Source organism: Astyanax mexicanus, chromosome 10, assembly GCF_023375975.1.
Source record: "Astyanax mexicanus isolate ESR-SI-001 chromosome 10, AstMex3_surface, whole genome shotgun sequence".
Lineage (NCBI taxonomy): Eukaryota > Metazoa > Chordata > Actinopteri > Characiformes > Acestrorhamphidae > Astyanax > Astyanax mexicanus.
In genome coordinates this window covers 17,813,410-17,828,201 of record NC_064417.1, presented here as the reverse complement: position 1 = coordinate 17,828,201, position 14,792 = coordinate 17,813,410, and the positions used below count along the sequence as shown (strand labels likewise).

Sequence of the window (14,792 nt, the reverse complement as noted above, 5' to 3'; positions counted from 1 at the left end):
TATATTTTATCTACATAATATTGTATTATATTTGATCTCTATAAGTAGGCAGTTTTTGGTATTCTGGTATTTTGGTATTCTGCGGTCTGCAGTGGTGGTCAAAGTCTGATTATTGAAAACTCCCTCTGCCAATAAATTGCTAGAATACTTGTGTAACAGTATGTAAATCACTTGGCCTTGGCTATAGAAGTAACCCAGTAAAGTACACTGCTACAGTAAAATGATTCACTTCTGAGCAAAGAGACAAGTTTCCAAAACAATTAATTTATTTTCCACACAAAATAGAAATCTCATTCACATTTATTTTTACTTTCATTAAAACATTGGTACCAAATCAAGAATATAGTTATTCAATTAAAACACAGGGCTCTTTATGCAACTGAACACCACTGCATAAATCCACACATCCAAGGGGCCTGGAGATAAACAGGTAGACAAGAGAGAAAGGGAAATTTAACACCCAAAAATCTGATTAGTCACACGTGTTTATAAATACCAACAAAAGATCTCACAGCTTAAAACCTCACACTTTCAAAAGTGACAAAAGTATTTCCCTAATTGTTACTCTTAGGTCTAACCAGGCTTCCAAGAACCACTAGCAAAAGTGTTATGATGGCAGTGACTTAATACAGCCCATAAAGTATCTAGTTTAGTCTACTGAGCGAAACATTATACAAAATAATATTAATCAAAAGAAACAAATAAAACAAAAACAAACAAACCAATATATTCAAAATAAACCAAAACGATCTCAAAACAAATCAAAATAAAACAAAATAATTACAAAACAGCAGCTAGCTAGAGGTCAGTCCTACAAAAAAATGAAATTGAAAACTGTTAAGAGACTTACAATATCACTTACAATATCTTGAACAAAAACAAGAACTAGTTTTTACCTTAAAACCCAAATGGCTGGGCCTACCGTACATAAAATCAAGGCAATAGTCAGGAACTGATCCTAATAAAACAAACAGTCATTAAACACAAAAGATAAGAAATACTAACACATTAGCTTTTAATCCAGTACTTAAAAACAGTAATCATTACCTTAAAAGCATGAACAGCATTGGCTTCAAACAGGAGCTTCCAGCAGCAGCTAGAGGGGCAAATCAGAATGGAGAGCAAGGGTGCATGTGTTGCCTGCTTTAAAGAGGCCAAAGGGGCTAATTAACAGGGCCTAAACCAATCAGAGCATGGAAGAAACCATTTTGCTAATTAGCCACTACATGAAGGGGGGGAAAAACAACAACAATTAGCCTAACCAGGAAGAGACAAAATGGCCGCTCCAGGAAGTGGAACACAGCAAAAAGCAAAATAAAGGTCCATGCCATCACACTTGTCACACAGAATCACAACATTAACACACTATGGGTTTCTTATATTTCTATATCCTGTGTTTGTTCAGCCCGCTGCATTCTGACAATGTTTAATGAATTAGCCAAACTTGCACATTCCCTAGGTGTGCTCAGTATTCCCTGCTGGATTGACCCCAGCATGTGGATTGTAGCAGCACACTTCCCTTGACCTGATAAAGAATAAAGTCAGTGAAGTCCCTAACAGCTGTGACTTCCTGAGCGGACGCAACATTTAGAGAAGCGACACAGTCTGTTACGTTCTTTACCTGTGTGAGGAATACACAGTGACTCGTGACAGTCGTGCAAAACAACCTATAGGCTTGGCTTTCATCCCTTAGGCCAGGAGCAGGAATGCAAAGAGAACCCTTATACACCCAGCTGATCATCCCTGAAGCTTTTCTCCTCATCAGTGACAGTGACAGATAAATGAGGTTGCTTCGTGGCTTGTGTGACAAAAATTGTTTTTGTTCTCATGGGGTTTCTATTTTGGCATGAGCTGTCGGTCACAGCAGGAGAATGAAGTAATTACAGTTAATGTACACTTTTCATCAGAAAATATTAGGAGGAACTGGGAAAACTATTAATTTCAAAACCATTTATATACAATATATGGTAACACAGGATTAAAAAAATTGCAACTATGCAACTCAATATGCAAAGATTATGGTGATTTCATTAGAAGAAACACTAAACAGAAACACTAAAAAGTAAAAAAATAAATCACCTTGTATTAAATGGTATTAGTTAAACACTCAAGCCAAGAACCATTCTGGGACCTCCGTTTTTGAGAGTGTATGAAATGTAAAATATATGCCACTGTTCACCATTGTGTGCTTTGGGACAGAAGATAATAAAGCTGTCAGACAGAACCCAGTCTCTCTCTCTTGGTGGTGGGGTTGCTGAAGGTTTGATGGTTTCAGAATTCACATATACAGGAAACACTGTGCCTCCACACCTGAAGCCTGCGGCAGCATTATTCAATGACTGTGTTCTGCAACAGAAGATAAACAACATTTTCCTAGTAAACAGCAATTAAAAGAACAAGACATAATGTGCATCAGAGGTGCAGAGTCCTGACAAGCCTGGGTGAAGCTCACATACTGCAGTCCTGACTTGGTCATCCAGGCCTTCTGAGTGGAAAATCCATCTCCTCAGTATGACAGGCCCCTCTAACCATTTTCCAGCATAGCTTAGATAAGGCAGACAACTCTCAGCAAATTGAATCATGCAGCTTGTTGTTGAAGAATTACTCAACAGCTACAGGTGTGCTTCTCTTCCTGTGCTGAATCAATTTCATTTTACAGTCAGCTGCTTTATTCCAAGCCTGTTGTGTCACTAAGCCATCTGTATTCAACAGATTTATTACTTTCTGGCAAATGGTGTGTTGATCTATGTTGACATGCAAACCAGAATGTAGTTTAGCAAGATGTTACAGAAAAATTGATGCTAAAATAATTTCAAATCTTATTAAAACCCTGGATCATACTTGCCATCAGCAGCCAGAGTCAGAGAGAGCACAACTCACCATGCTCTGTCGGGATGGGTAGCTGGCATTTCCTCACTGCATCACTAATCTGAAGTAGTGCAGCACAGTGGTCTGTTAGCCGATGTTGGGTTGTTGGGTTGGTTTCCTGCACTTTTCACAGAGCATATTAGATGTCTAGTGATGTTGCATCAGCTGAAGTTCAAAGATATGTGGTGGATTGGTTCATATGTTGGGGGCATTGCTAGTGATAGGCAGAGCTCATAAAAACAGGATTTGTAATTGGCCGTCCAAATTGGATTGGACACAGGGTAAAAGAAAATATTAAATACATTTAAAAAAGACTTAAACATCCATCTGAAGTAGATCCTTGCTAGACTAATTTGCTTATAATACCCCGTTCCATGAGCTGGTTTAAAGTCAGAATGCTAATGTAGTCAAAATAAAGAGACAAGCATTTCCAAAACACCATTTGATAAATGAATCAGTTCTGAGAGCAATACCTGTGAACAGATTTTAGCTTACAATTATATTGTAAATTGAAAATCCTTTTTTTTTTTCAAATTTCTAGCAAACATTGCTTAGAAATATAAACCTCTGAACCTGTAATATAAAAAGAATGCACAATTACATTCAATTATAGTGTTTACATACGGCTTGATTTTGATTCTCTTCACATCTAAAAGAATCCCCTTTGTATGTGCAGCTTAATAAAGGGCACACACCAGTAACTTAATTTCAAAGGCTTTTTTTACTGCCGTAAGACTGCTCTGTGGTCCTGGACATACTCTATTTTTTTAGAATGGTTCCAGAATGATAACTGGTCATCCAAAACTACACCAAGGCTATGCAACCTACACAGCTGCCCGTGTTTAGTGAAGAGACTCATGCCTAATAAGGGGGTCCGTAGGGGGTTCATGTTGCGGGAGGGGCACTGGCACCCTTTGTCTGCCCCCAAAAGTGCTTCTGCTACCTACCTCTGTTTTTGTGAAAAAACAAAAACATTCCATACATGCACTATTCTGGAGGTGAGGGCATTTCACCCTCCTCTGTTTCCTCAGACTATGAGCAGAGGCTTTAAGAGTAGAGGCTTCAAGGTGCATGTGACCAAGGAAATGGCTGACTGTTAATTTGGTAAAGCATGCAATACAGGCCTTTGCAGTATGATTCCTAGTATGAGACACCAGATTAAGGTTAAAAGAGAACATATGGTTACTTGTGTAAACTTGGTTCTCTGAAACAGGCCTGAGGAATCACACTCTTATTCCAACCAGGTCAGTCAGGAGTGTTTTTTAGGTACAGATGGGGGTTTCACAGTCACATTCCAGATTGGTCTGTCAGATAACATTGACATATGTGGTGCCACTGGTGTGTTTGTGGTCAGTAGTTATGTATTTTACTTTAATTGCACAACTAGAAAACCATGTTTATTCTTCACTGACTGAACATTTTTTAGAAGTACATATTATAACCATCCATCCATCATCAACACCGCTTTATCCATCAAGGGTCGCGGGGTGCCTATCCCAGCCTATCCCAGAAGGCAGGATAGAACCTGGACTGGCAGCCAATCCATTCTATGGCAGAAAGTCACACACAAACAAACACAAACACATTCACTTACACACTCACACGTAGGGGGCAATTTCAACTGGTTCCCAATCAGCCTGAATGTGACGTCCTTGAACTGTGGGAGGAAACCGAAACACAGGAAGAAACCCACGCAGACACGGGGAGAACGTGCAAACTCCACACAGAAAGACCCAGGTTGCCCCAGCCGGGAATCCAACCCAGACTGTCTTGCTGTGAGGCAACAGTGCTGCTACCCACTGCACCACTGTGCTGCCACTTATTATAACCAACCACCAGAAAGATGATTAACCATTCCAGACAGTTGATCACATGCACTGCTTTCCCTGCTTTGTCTTTATTGACTGAAACTGTGGTTATTTCTCTATTACTTTTGCTGTTTATACAGTAGGTGGGCAATTGATTCTCTTTTGTGCTTTCTATAATCACAGTGAACATTAATTTAGGAGCTATTTGCTTTTCACTACTGATTCCAAATCAGTAGTGAAGTAGCCAAATGCAAAAGTTCTCTCAACAGCTTTGATTTTTGTTTTACGTCTTTTGTTTTTCATAATAATTAAGTTCTAAAAACATACACATTTTTTTAGATATTTTATTCAATATCATACATATATACATATTGTTAAAAAAGACTCATCAAATGCTCAGAACTCAAAGTGTTAACAGCGGGTTTAAGAGTGTAGTTAGCAAACTGAACTGACAACACCAAGCAAACCAAAGCACACATGGGCAAATTGAAGTCAAAAGCCATAAAGATATACAGATATCCAGAAGGATGCAAACAACCAGGCAGACAAAACCAAGGGAGAAAACCAAGCGAGCAAAGATCAAAAACTAGAGCAACATAAACAAGGAGAAAAGACTCTGCAAACTTAGATGGCAAATACACAGGTTTGTATGCACAGGAATTAAATGAAACAATAAATCTATATTAAAGTGACTTACAAGAAAACACAAGAAAAGAGTTGATGATTGGATAAGACGTCACATTTGACAGAGTTTTTTGAAAGAATGCGATCACGACAAATTCAGCAGAGGATGGACAGAGAACAGAAAAATTTGACATTTTAGGAACCACAAAAAAATGTAAATGTTTAAATATTGTGTTATTATCTATTATTTCAGTCAGTAAATATCAGAAGTATAAATAGTACAATAAAGGCTTATTTCTAATTGCCCTCATGGGATTATATCACTATGTAAATGCTAAGATAACAGCAATGCTCTAGCCTATTTTTGTCAGTTCTGGATTCAATGTGGACATTTAAATACATACAAAGACAATAAACACATTGTTTTATTAAACACTGCTGCCATTGTTATGCATCTGTAGCCATTAAACTTTGGTTAGACTATTTACAGGCAGTAAGCTTTCTAGAAATTCCAAGGACCACGTTTTTTATCCCATTAAATTGATCCTATCTACTGGACATCAGACCCTACATGGTTTTACAGCACTTTAAGTTCCTAATTATTTTGTTGGTTAAAAAGTGTTAGACCTTCTGTTCTGTTAGTGCCGTCATTGCCAAGAGGAAAGCTTTCCTGGCTGCATGTGTGTAAAAAACACATCTGAAATCAATCTGATTTCTTTAATTTCAGATTTTAATCTTGTACTAGTGATTTAAAACCTGCAGGTCCAGCTTTACATAGAATGTTAGACAGTTTATCTGCTAATGTAAATATTACTTGTTCAGGATGCTGCTAATAATAATAATTCCTTAAACCTTGACACCAAGCTTCCTCTACTTTATATCTAATCCTCAGGATTTACTTCCCAGTATTGCAGTTCTCATAACACCTGAGGACTCTTAATAAATATGACTTCCTGTGGATAAAAACACATCCTTTGTGAATGCTGATCAATCTGTCAGCTCATGAACTTACTCAGCAGTGAAAAAGGGCACCGGAGCATGTTTGTCTTATTACGCTGTGGTTTTACATACCTTCCTATGGTGTCATTGCATGGCCACATGCCTCCATTTGCTCCAGAATAAAGAAAAAGTATTTCCACTTGTCTCTATTTGGTTTGCAGCCATGCTTCAGTTACCATCTGTAATCATCTCTTTCCATCCATGCGTTTCTCATTCATGTGATGTCAGGCATGAAACCTCAACCTGTCTGAAAAAGATATGCATTTGGCAGAGGATTAAAATGAGGACTATGGAGGACTGTGCTGTCAAATCTAAAGCTGGAGAAATGAACTATTCAGTACTTTCTTGGTTAAGGAAATGTTTGCTGGCTTGTCATGTTTCTCAGCTTTTATCTCTCCGGTGAGCATTAAAAAATACAAAAGCAAATGTAGCATTTATTTACAAAAACAGATAAGGATATATTTAAAGAAAAAAATTATATTTTTTTGCATATGTCCCTAAAGGTTCCTGAAAGGTCTGTGGGCGTGCTTCATGGAGATCAGATAAAAATAAGATTAATTAAAACATTAAAACACAACACAACAGTGGGAGTTACTTATCAAGACCTACAAAGTAATCCTACATATATACATGCTACCTTTCTTTTGTTGCATAAAAGGGAATGAGGTCAGTGTTGGTCACAGTGCTTACTGTTGGTCTTACACTTACTTTATATTACTTTTGTTTCCTTGCAGATAGTAAGACCCCAAAGTTGAAATTTCTTCATAATCTGTATTTGGACCTTATTAACAGCCCATAAACCAGGTTTATGCTTATTAACAGGTTATTTATTTTTGTTTACATTTGGTTAACAGTTTTGTTTCCTGAAGTGTGTGTAAAAGTGTGGGGATTGGACACTGTATAGGGCTGTATGGTCTAGTATTGACCACCAAATGCCATAAATGTAAATGCACATATTGCCATACACTGATGTTTATCAGTTCTGTTGGATGTGTTCAAATGATCTGTCTCTTCTGTTTTACCACAAAAATGTTCTTATCTGCCAGCACGACAAAGCAAGACCCCACACTGAGGCAGTTTTCAGATTTAAACCTCACTAAACCTTGTGGGATTGTGTCAGGAATTGTGTCAGGAAACATGTGGAGAAGAAAAAAATCCAACCATTATAGGAGTTTTGTGGACAGCAGTTAAGAATGTGTGAAATGCAGCTTGTTTAGATCACTACACACACATCAACACACATACAAACACCACAACTCTAAAAGATCCATTCAAGGTTACACCATCTACCTTATTCCACATGATGATAAGGAGGGAACATGTTTGTTAACATTGTGTTGCTTTCTGGTGCAGCAGTGTATCATTTATGTAGATTAAAACCACAGGGATAATAAATGTACAGATTGACTAATATAGTTTACTCAGTATGTTACAGGGAGTCACGGTAATGAGAAGAAGAGGAAAAGTTATGTGGCTGGAGGAGCAAAATTTTAAAGCCTCAAACAGTCATCCATATATCTGCTCTTAACATTTAGTGAGGAAAAAAATAATACCAGGACATTCTGACCGAGAGAAACGGATCAGTTCTAAAGCTACAGTGAAGCGACGTGTCGGCCCTGACTTGTTGGATTTACACAGTACACACCCGTACTTCTGTACTTATAGATTAGCTATTGTAATGCTATTCCATGGGGTACCCTAATTGTCTTTGCACACCTCCGCACCTCACCTCGGACATTGTGTTGAAAGTAATCAAATCAAATCATGAAGCCTGGCCAAAAGGGCAGTTGACACCTCTTGCTTGAAGATGGGGCCAAAGGGCAACTGACCATCTTGCTTGAGGATGTCTACTGAGTTGAAGAACTTTTTAAATAGTGGATCTGGAATGTATCTTGTTAATATGAAATGTGAATGTCTTCATGTTTGGTATCATTTTAATGGTCTCAGTGTGAGAAGTACAATGGTCTCAGTGAAGAAATGTTAAAGATAACCTTAATAGAACATCTCTGAACTTTGGGAGAAATGTCTCCATTCTGAAGAGACACTCCCCTTCCTGCTCCTGATGGGTTTAGGATTGCCACGTGATGATCAAAGGCCATGATGAACAAATGGTGGTGATAGTCGGTAAATAGTGCCAAATTGTAATTCCCATGTGAAAATGAAGTGTATTGTTCTGGTTGGATATTTAAGGAAAGCACAAAGACCTACTCTCTGAGTTTGTCTGGTAGTATGAGACCTCCCATGCTCTGCATGTAGTCAGCATTTGTCTGTAACCAGGAGACATATCTACTCTGTATGTAACCACTATTTTAAATATATCACACAATATTCTATTTCAACTATACTATGCAATATTCTTAACTGCTATCTTGTTTTGACTTGGTATTGTGGGTTGTTAAAGAATATTGTTTCATATGTCAATTTAGGTCAGAATAAACCGTTAACTGTTAATCTGTAGCAATTGTTTGTTGAATCTTTTTTTAGTAGGCCTTAGGGCCTAATTGGTCTGTGTTCTGAGTTTCTTTAAGTTTCTAGACTTCCATAGTTATATAGTGAGTTTTCACTGGGCGCTATATCACACACTTAACTACTGAGGGAAACATAAGTTTGAGTGTTATGTTCTGTAACTGCTAGTATAGACTATGTTCTGGACCGCTGAACATCTCAACCCATGTGCTGGGCTGTTTTCACATGTTATGTCATATTTTTAGGCTATGCCACATTTTAACCTCTGAGGGAAACAGATAAGATTGAGTGTTATGTTCTGTAACCGCTAGCGTAGACTATGTTCTGGACCGCTGAACATCTCAACCAATGCGCTGGGCTGTTTTCACATGTTATGTAGTATTTTGAGTGTTGTGTACTTTTAATGCCTATATCTTCCATCAATAAACTATTTAACCAGACCTGGTTTTGCTTAGACAGATTCTAATTCTTAGTAAATGTGCTACTGATAATTGTTAACTATTTATTTTCACCTAGTTGGTATTTATAAAATGGAGTCAGATTAGTTTATTTTAGTATCTCACCTAAGTCTCATCTAAAGTACCGGAAAGACGGAATACGCATTAGGAGGACAAGGCATAGGCCTGTTGTCGCCTCCCCTACACTATTAAGGTAGAGTCATCTGTAACAGCTTCACTACAGCACCGGCACACCTGCTTTATCAGAGCTTCTCTCCACAGAATAGTAAAAGCTAAAGTATGGATGTTTGGATGGATGTTTTTTTTATTTAGCTCCTTTGACCACAGATGCAGGTCCTGGATGGATATGTTTACTAAGTATTTAACCAAGCTAACTAAGCTAGGACTATGAGGTATTCCCCATATGCTCTCAAATAACTAAAGACAATGTTTATTAGCCTGCTGAAATGTTGGGATAGCATAGCTAGCTACTTAATGATCAGTGTCATCAGACTGCACTTATTTTAAATATGATATGAACAGAAAACAGTTAATATGTGTCAGGGCCAGACAGGAAAGAGACTGGTGCAGATACAATAAAATAACTTTATTAAAAGTTATAGAGCAGACAGGGGTAGTCAACGGAACCAGGGTCAATACCAGTAATACACAGTGTAGAGAAACCATACCATAAACGGAAGACAGTCCAGAGTTCATACACAAGCAGGCAATATCACAGGGTAGGCAAAAATCCAAAATAGTAGATACAGTCCAGGTCATACACGGAAATCCAACACAAGGGAGCAGGCAAAAATCAACGTCGGTAGAAAACAAAAACAAGATCATACACGGAATAAAGACAAGGGCAAGAGAAACGCTTTGTATTGTAGGAATTACCAAACAGATACTCAGCGAGGTGTGAGCGTGAGCATGGTCCTTAAATACTGAGGGAAATCAGTACTCGGGACTTCCTGGTGGTGTCATGTGATGCGTCATGTGACCGGGAGTGTGTGTTGTGTCATGGAGTGGTGCGTTCTGGGTATTGTAGTTGCTACTGTGGGAATCGCAGATAGAGAGACATGACAATATGAACTGACCGGATATTCTAACACAAATTGAGACATATTTACTGTTTCTTCCAAAATCAATGTATTAAAGGTCTCATTCCATCAATTTTTATTAATTTTAAAATGTCTAGAAGAAAGATTTGGCTCTTGCTCATTAATAATTATACATGCAAACATAATGCCTCTGATTGGCTAACAGCACTGCAACAGAGAATGCCTAGCTGCCTTCCCCCTACATTCAGTTTTGCAGCTCTAAAACTCATGTTTTTAGAGATACAGCCTAGTTGTAAAGATAGTCCAGTTTGTGATGTTCCATACACTCACAGGACACAGAAGAAAAATAGCCCAGAGGAATCTCATAGAACACCATCAGTGTCACAATCCAAACCACAGTGAGTCACAGCCTCCTGTTAGCGTTTAGTCTCACATGGCAACGCTGCATCTATCTCACTCCATTCAAGGAATGAGAACTATTAGCACACTTAGCAAGCAGAGGAAACACAGTGAAAACAGCACACAGTGGAATGTGGACTGTTTGTGTGTAACGAGCCTCACATTCTGTCTGTTCCCATTCATTATTTATGACATAAAATGTATAATTTCCCTCTCACCACAAAAGTAGCTGATCAGCCAAGACATCTTTTTTGGCCAAATTTTACTTATGTAACTAAGTAGGGGTGTAGCGGTACAGAACATTCACGGTTCAGTTCACACCTCGGGATAAACTCCACGGTTCGGTATGTTTTTGGTGCAGTTGGTGGAAAAAAATAAAGAGGCTGGGCATTCTGTACAGTCTCACCATTATTAAATTCATAATTAGAATGATAATCATGTTATAATCATGTTTTGTTATTTTGGGATGGAATGTTGTAAGGGGGCTCGTGCACTTTTGTTAAATGCTTAAAACCAGGGTTCTCTCCTACTGTCATCATGACAAAAACAACATCTTTACTTTAACTGCTAAAACTACAAATATTTTTTCCTAAGCATACTAATGCATTAGATTGTTAAAATTAAATTATACTAGTGGTGTCAATCACTTAAAAATGAATTAAAATCGTAATCATTTTTTAGTGCTGGAAGTATTATTGTTATGGGACAGTAATAATAGGGTAGTGTAATAGTTTAATGTGGTTTAGGTCTGGCAGACTAGATCATTTTGTGCTGTATTAGAATATCTCAGAGAGAGAGAGAGATGGCGTGAGCAAAAGAGAGAGAGACACGGACAGACAACGTAAGTGAGAGAAAGAGAGAGACAGACAGACAGACAGATGGCATGAATGAAAGAGAGAGAGAGAGAGAGAAAGCCTGCAAGAGAGAATGAGAGAGAGAAAGAAAGAGAGAGAGACAGCAGTATGAGTGCCTCACCATGTGTTCACACTGGAAAGCGACAGGCGACCATTAGTTTCCTGTGGCAGCACAGCAGCAGTGTGTGGACAGTTAGAATTTTCTGTGTTTCTGTGCACACTCTCTGATTGTATGCTCCAGCTTCCAGTCAGCGCTAAACTTCAGGGCAGTCTATGGGCGAGTTTCTAATAGTAGCAGTACTAAAGCTACACCACCTACAACTGGCCGTACCGTGTATTCTGCGTGCATTTGTATGAACCAAACCATGACCCCCGAACCGTGATGGTTCTTAAGGAATACACACATGGTTACACCCTAAGTAATAGAAGCTTACACTCTACCCACTGTGCTAACTGCATGTGTCAACCATAACAGGCCAGAGTAACGTAGAGACATTATACACACATCTTATTGGGGGGTGGGGGTGGGCAGGGCAAGGGTGTGGTGATTTATGGAAGGAGTCTACCCTGTGAAGAGCTAGCAATGTAGTGGAAGATGTATTTGTATACCACTACACTGTATTTGTGTTTGTGTCAACTGTTGCTAATCAGATCATAACCGGCCACAGCAACCTGAACGAGGTTTGAAGCACAGAACTGCATGACAGCAAGGAAGACCACACCTCCTCCAAACGACCAAGTACTGTGCCTATCCTCAGCCGATGTGTGGAAAACTCTTCACAGTGTGAACCCACAAAAAAACCCAAGACTGGACAGTATACCTGATTCAGTGCTCAAAGGATGTGCAGAACAGCTTGGAGATGTTCTCAGCTTGGACATTTTCAACATTTCTCGTTTCACTGCTGTTGTGACAACTTCCTGTATTATATTACTTATTAGGACAATTTTATTTTATTTAGATGTTACTAAGTAAACCTTTGATAAAAATATAGTTAAATATTGAAATTTAAACAATTTTTAATAGTTTTATGCACGGCTGGTATATTTTATTATTATAGAGCAACATATTTCAGCTATTCATTTAAAAATGTATAAGAGTGTCATTACTCTTTAATGCATATTTGAGTAGACTAGAATGGCATGTGTGAGTGAGTGTCTTCTATAATAGTTTTAGGTCATTAAAGGTGCAGATATGTATAGTAAATGGTAAACATGAACAAATGGTGTAGCAAAGTGGGAGACTAGCAGGAGCGTTGCCAGGTTTTCTGTGCCCCGTGTAAAAATGTTACACTGGGATCCATGAAGCATGAAGAATGTAACTCTTAATGTAAAAACAGAGCTGTAAATGGGCATTCACTGACCTAAAATTGTAAATATAATGTCACGCCTGTGTCTTGATGACGAAAAAAAAAAAACAGCATAGAACAATATACCTGGTAACAAGCAAAAACAGCTTACGTTCTTGATGCTGTTATGCTGCACAGCCAGCACTGGCATCCTGAGAGTGACCAGCTAAACCATCACCAGACTGTTACTAGACCAGTAAAAGCCAACAGAGATCAGCATTAAATTCTATAATTCAATTAAATCTAAAGCTTTTCTTTAGGCAGGGGCAACACATTTTGTATGAGTACAGACCTAGCCTGCATCGATTAAATGCCGGTTAAAAGAAGAGTGAAATTTAAACATAGAATATTTTGTGATGTAAGTAAAAAGTTTACTATGGACAAAAGGTTCCTTTTTTTTAATGATCACACACACCTTTGTAAAAGAAATATGATGATCACGGTTTCCCTTTGCTTTCTGTCAGCTGTCTTTGTTTTTTTCCTTTTTTTCATTTCTGGCAAACATTTTTTCCTTTTAAATGAAAAATAATGCTTCTTTTTGAACTTGTAGTCACTTCACCCCAGTCTAATTCACACTTGTTTTAAGGGTGGACTTAGTCATAATATGTTAATGAGAGTAAAAAAGGCCAGGGGGAGGCAAATACGGCAGTGCAGAGGTTCTGGATCTTTATTTTTTTTTTTGACCAAACAAAACAAATAAATGAAAACTATATACATACAGTATATGTGAATTTGACCCAACCCAGAGGTTCTATTCACTGATGAGTAAGCATTATTTATATGTATTTTAATCTGGATAAGAGAGGACCATGTGCAAATTAGATTAGTTAGATAACTACCATGCAGTTTTTCATGCACTCACTGACACTAATGAAATTCTCGCCTGGCGAATGGAGGGCTGTGGGTTACCAAGCAAACTCAGTGGCAACCACCACAGAGCTTGTAGTTTTCCAGGTATGTTTACATTGGGATATGAGGGATACCCTTGTGCGAGAAGTCGTATACAGCAGATTTAGCTCTCTTGAAGGGAAACCCTGTAATAAGGATATTGCAGGAAAGCAGTGTGGCTTCATAACTCTCTTCTGTAGACAGAAGCTTTTTCTTCTCTCTGTGTAACTGTGGAATCGGTGGTTGGGAGCGACCATGTTGCTAACAGACCCGGCAGAAGTCAAACAAACAAGCTCTCTGTGACTCACCAGCAGAGTGGAATCCCCGAGCTAAACTTTGCCTTTAATTACGCACTGGCTTTCTCTCCAACCACTCTCCCAGCCTGCACACAGCTCTCCTTCTCCCCCAGGCTGCGCTGCTCAAGTGGCTCTGTTGAGGTTATTTTTAGGGAGTGCACTCCCCTTCCCTCCATTTCGCTCCACAAACATTGACCTGGAGTCTTGATGAGAGCCTGATTCTCTCATTTATTTAGGCTTCATGTGGATTCAGTAATCTGTCAGCCATGGGCATCTCCTGACTCCCAGCTGAAGCTAGCTACATAAAACACGAGGTGAAACTGAGCTGCTTGATATCTTCTCCAGGAATCTTGCCTTTAGCTAAGAAGATCCGACTCAGAGGGATTGTTATGATGTTTTCCAAAATGTGAACTCTTCAGGATTCCAGGAGAAGTTGTTTAGGTATCATTTTTAATTTAGATCAGGCTTCTAGAACACACATTTCGTTATATTGTTAATATTATTTTATAACACAATAGTCTGCAAATAACTACACAGTGTTTTAGATACTATAGACAGTTTATCCAAAGAAAACATTAAAAAGGAGCTTCATGACTTTAAAACAATGTGAACAAAATGAAGGCAAAATCATGCAGGTTGGATGTGAAATGCACTATTCTCTATTAAATGACTTATTACTAAATTGTTCACAGGGGTGATGACACGAGCCAGATATTTGAAGTGTTTAATAACCTCTTAAACAGGGT

At 38.4% G+C, this 14,792-nt stretch overlaps 1 long non-coding RNA gene across 2 annotated transcripts; it reads right to left on the bottom strand.

The window, feature by feature from the left end:
- Nucleotides 1-244: 244 nt before the first annotated feature.
- On the bottom strand, nucleotides 245-1,126 carry LOC125804767 (uncharacterized). Of its 2 annotated transcripts, XR_007440949.1 has the most exons (3): nucleotides 1,048-1,114; nucleotides 897-958; nucleotides 245-416 (listed from the first exon to the last, which is right to left on the bottom strand). It is a non-coding gene; the product is annotated as an uncharacterized LOC125804767 (long non-coding RNA). The 2 variants fall into 2 exon arrangements; XR_007440948.1 differs by having other exon boundaries at nucleotides 897-1,126.
- Nucleotides 1,127-14,792: the final 13,666 nt, after the last annotated feature.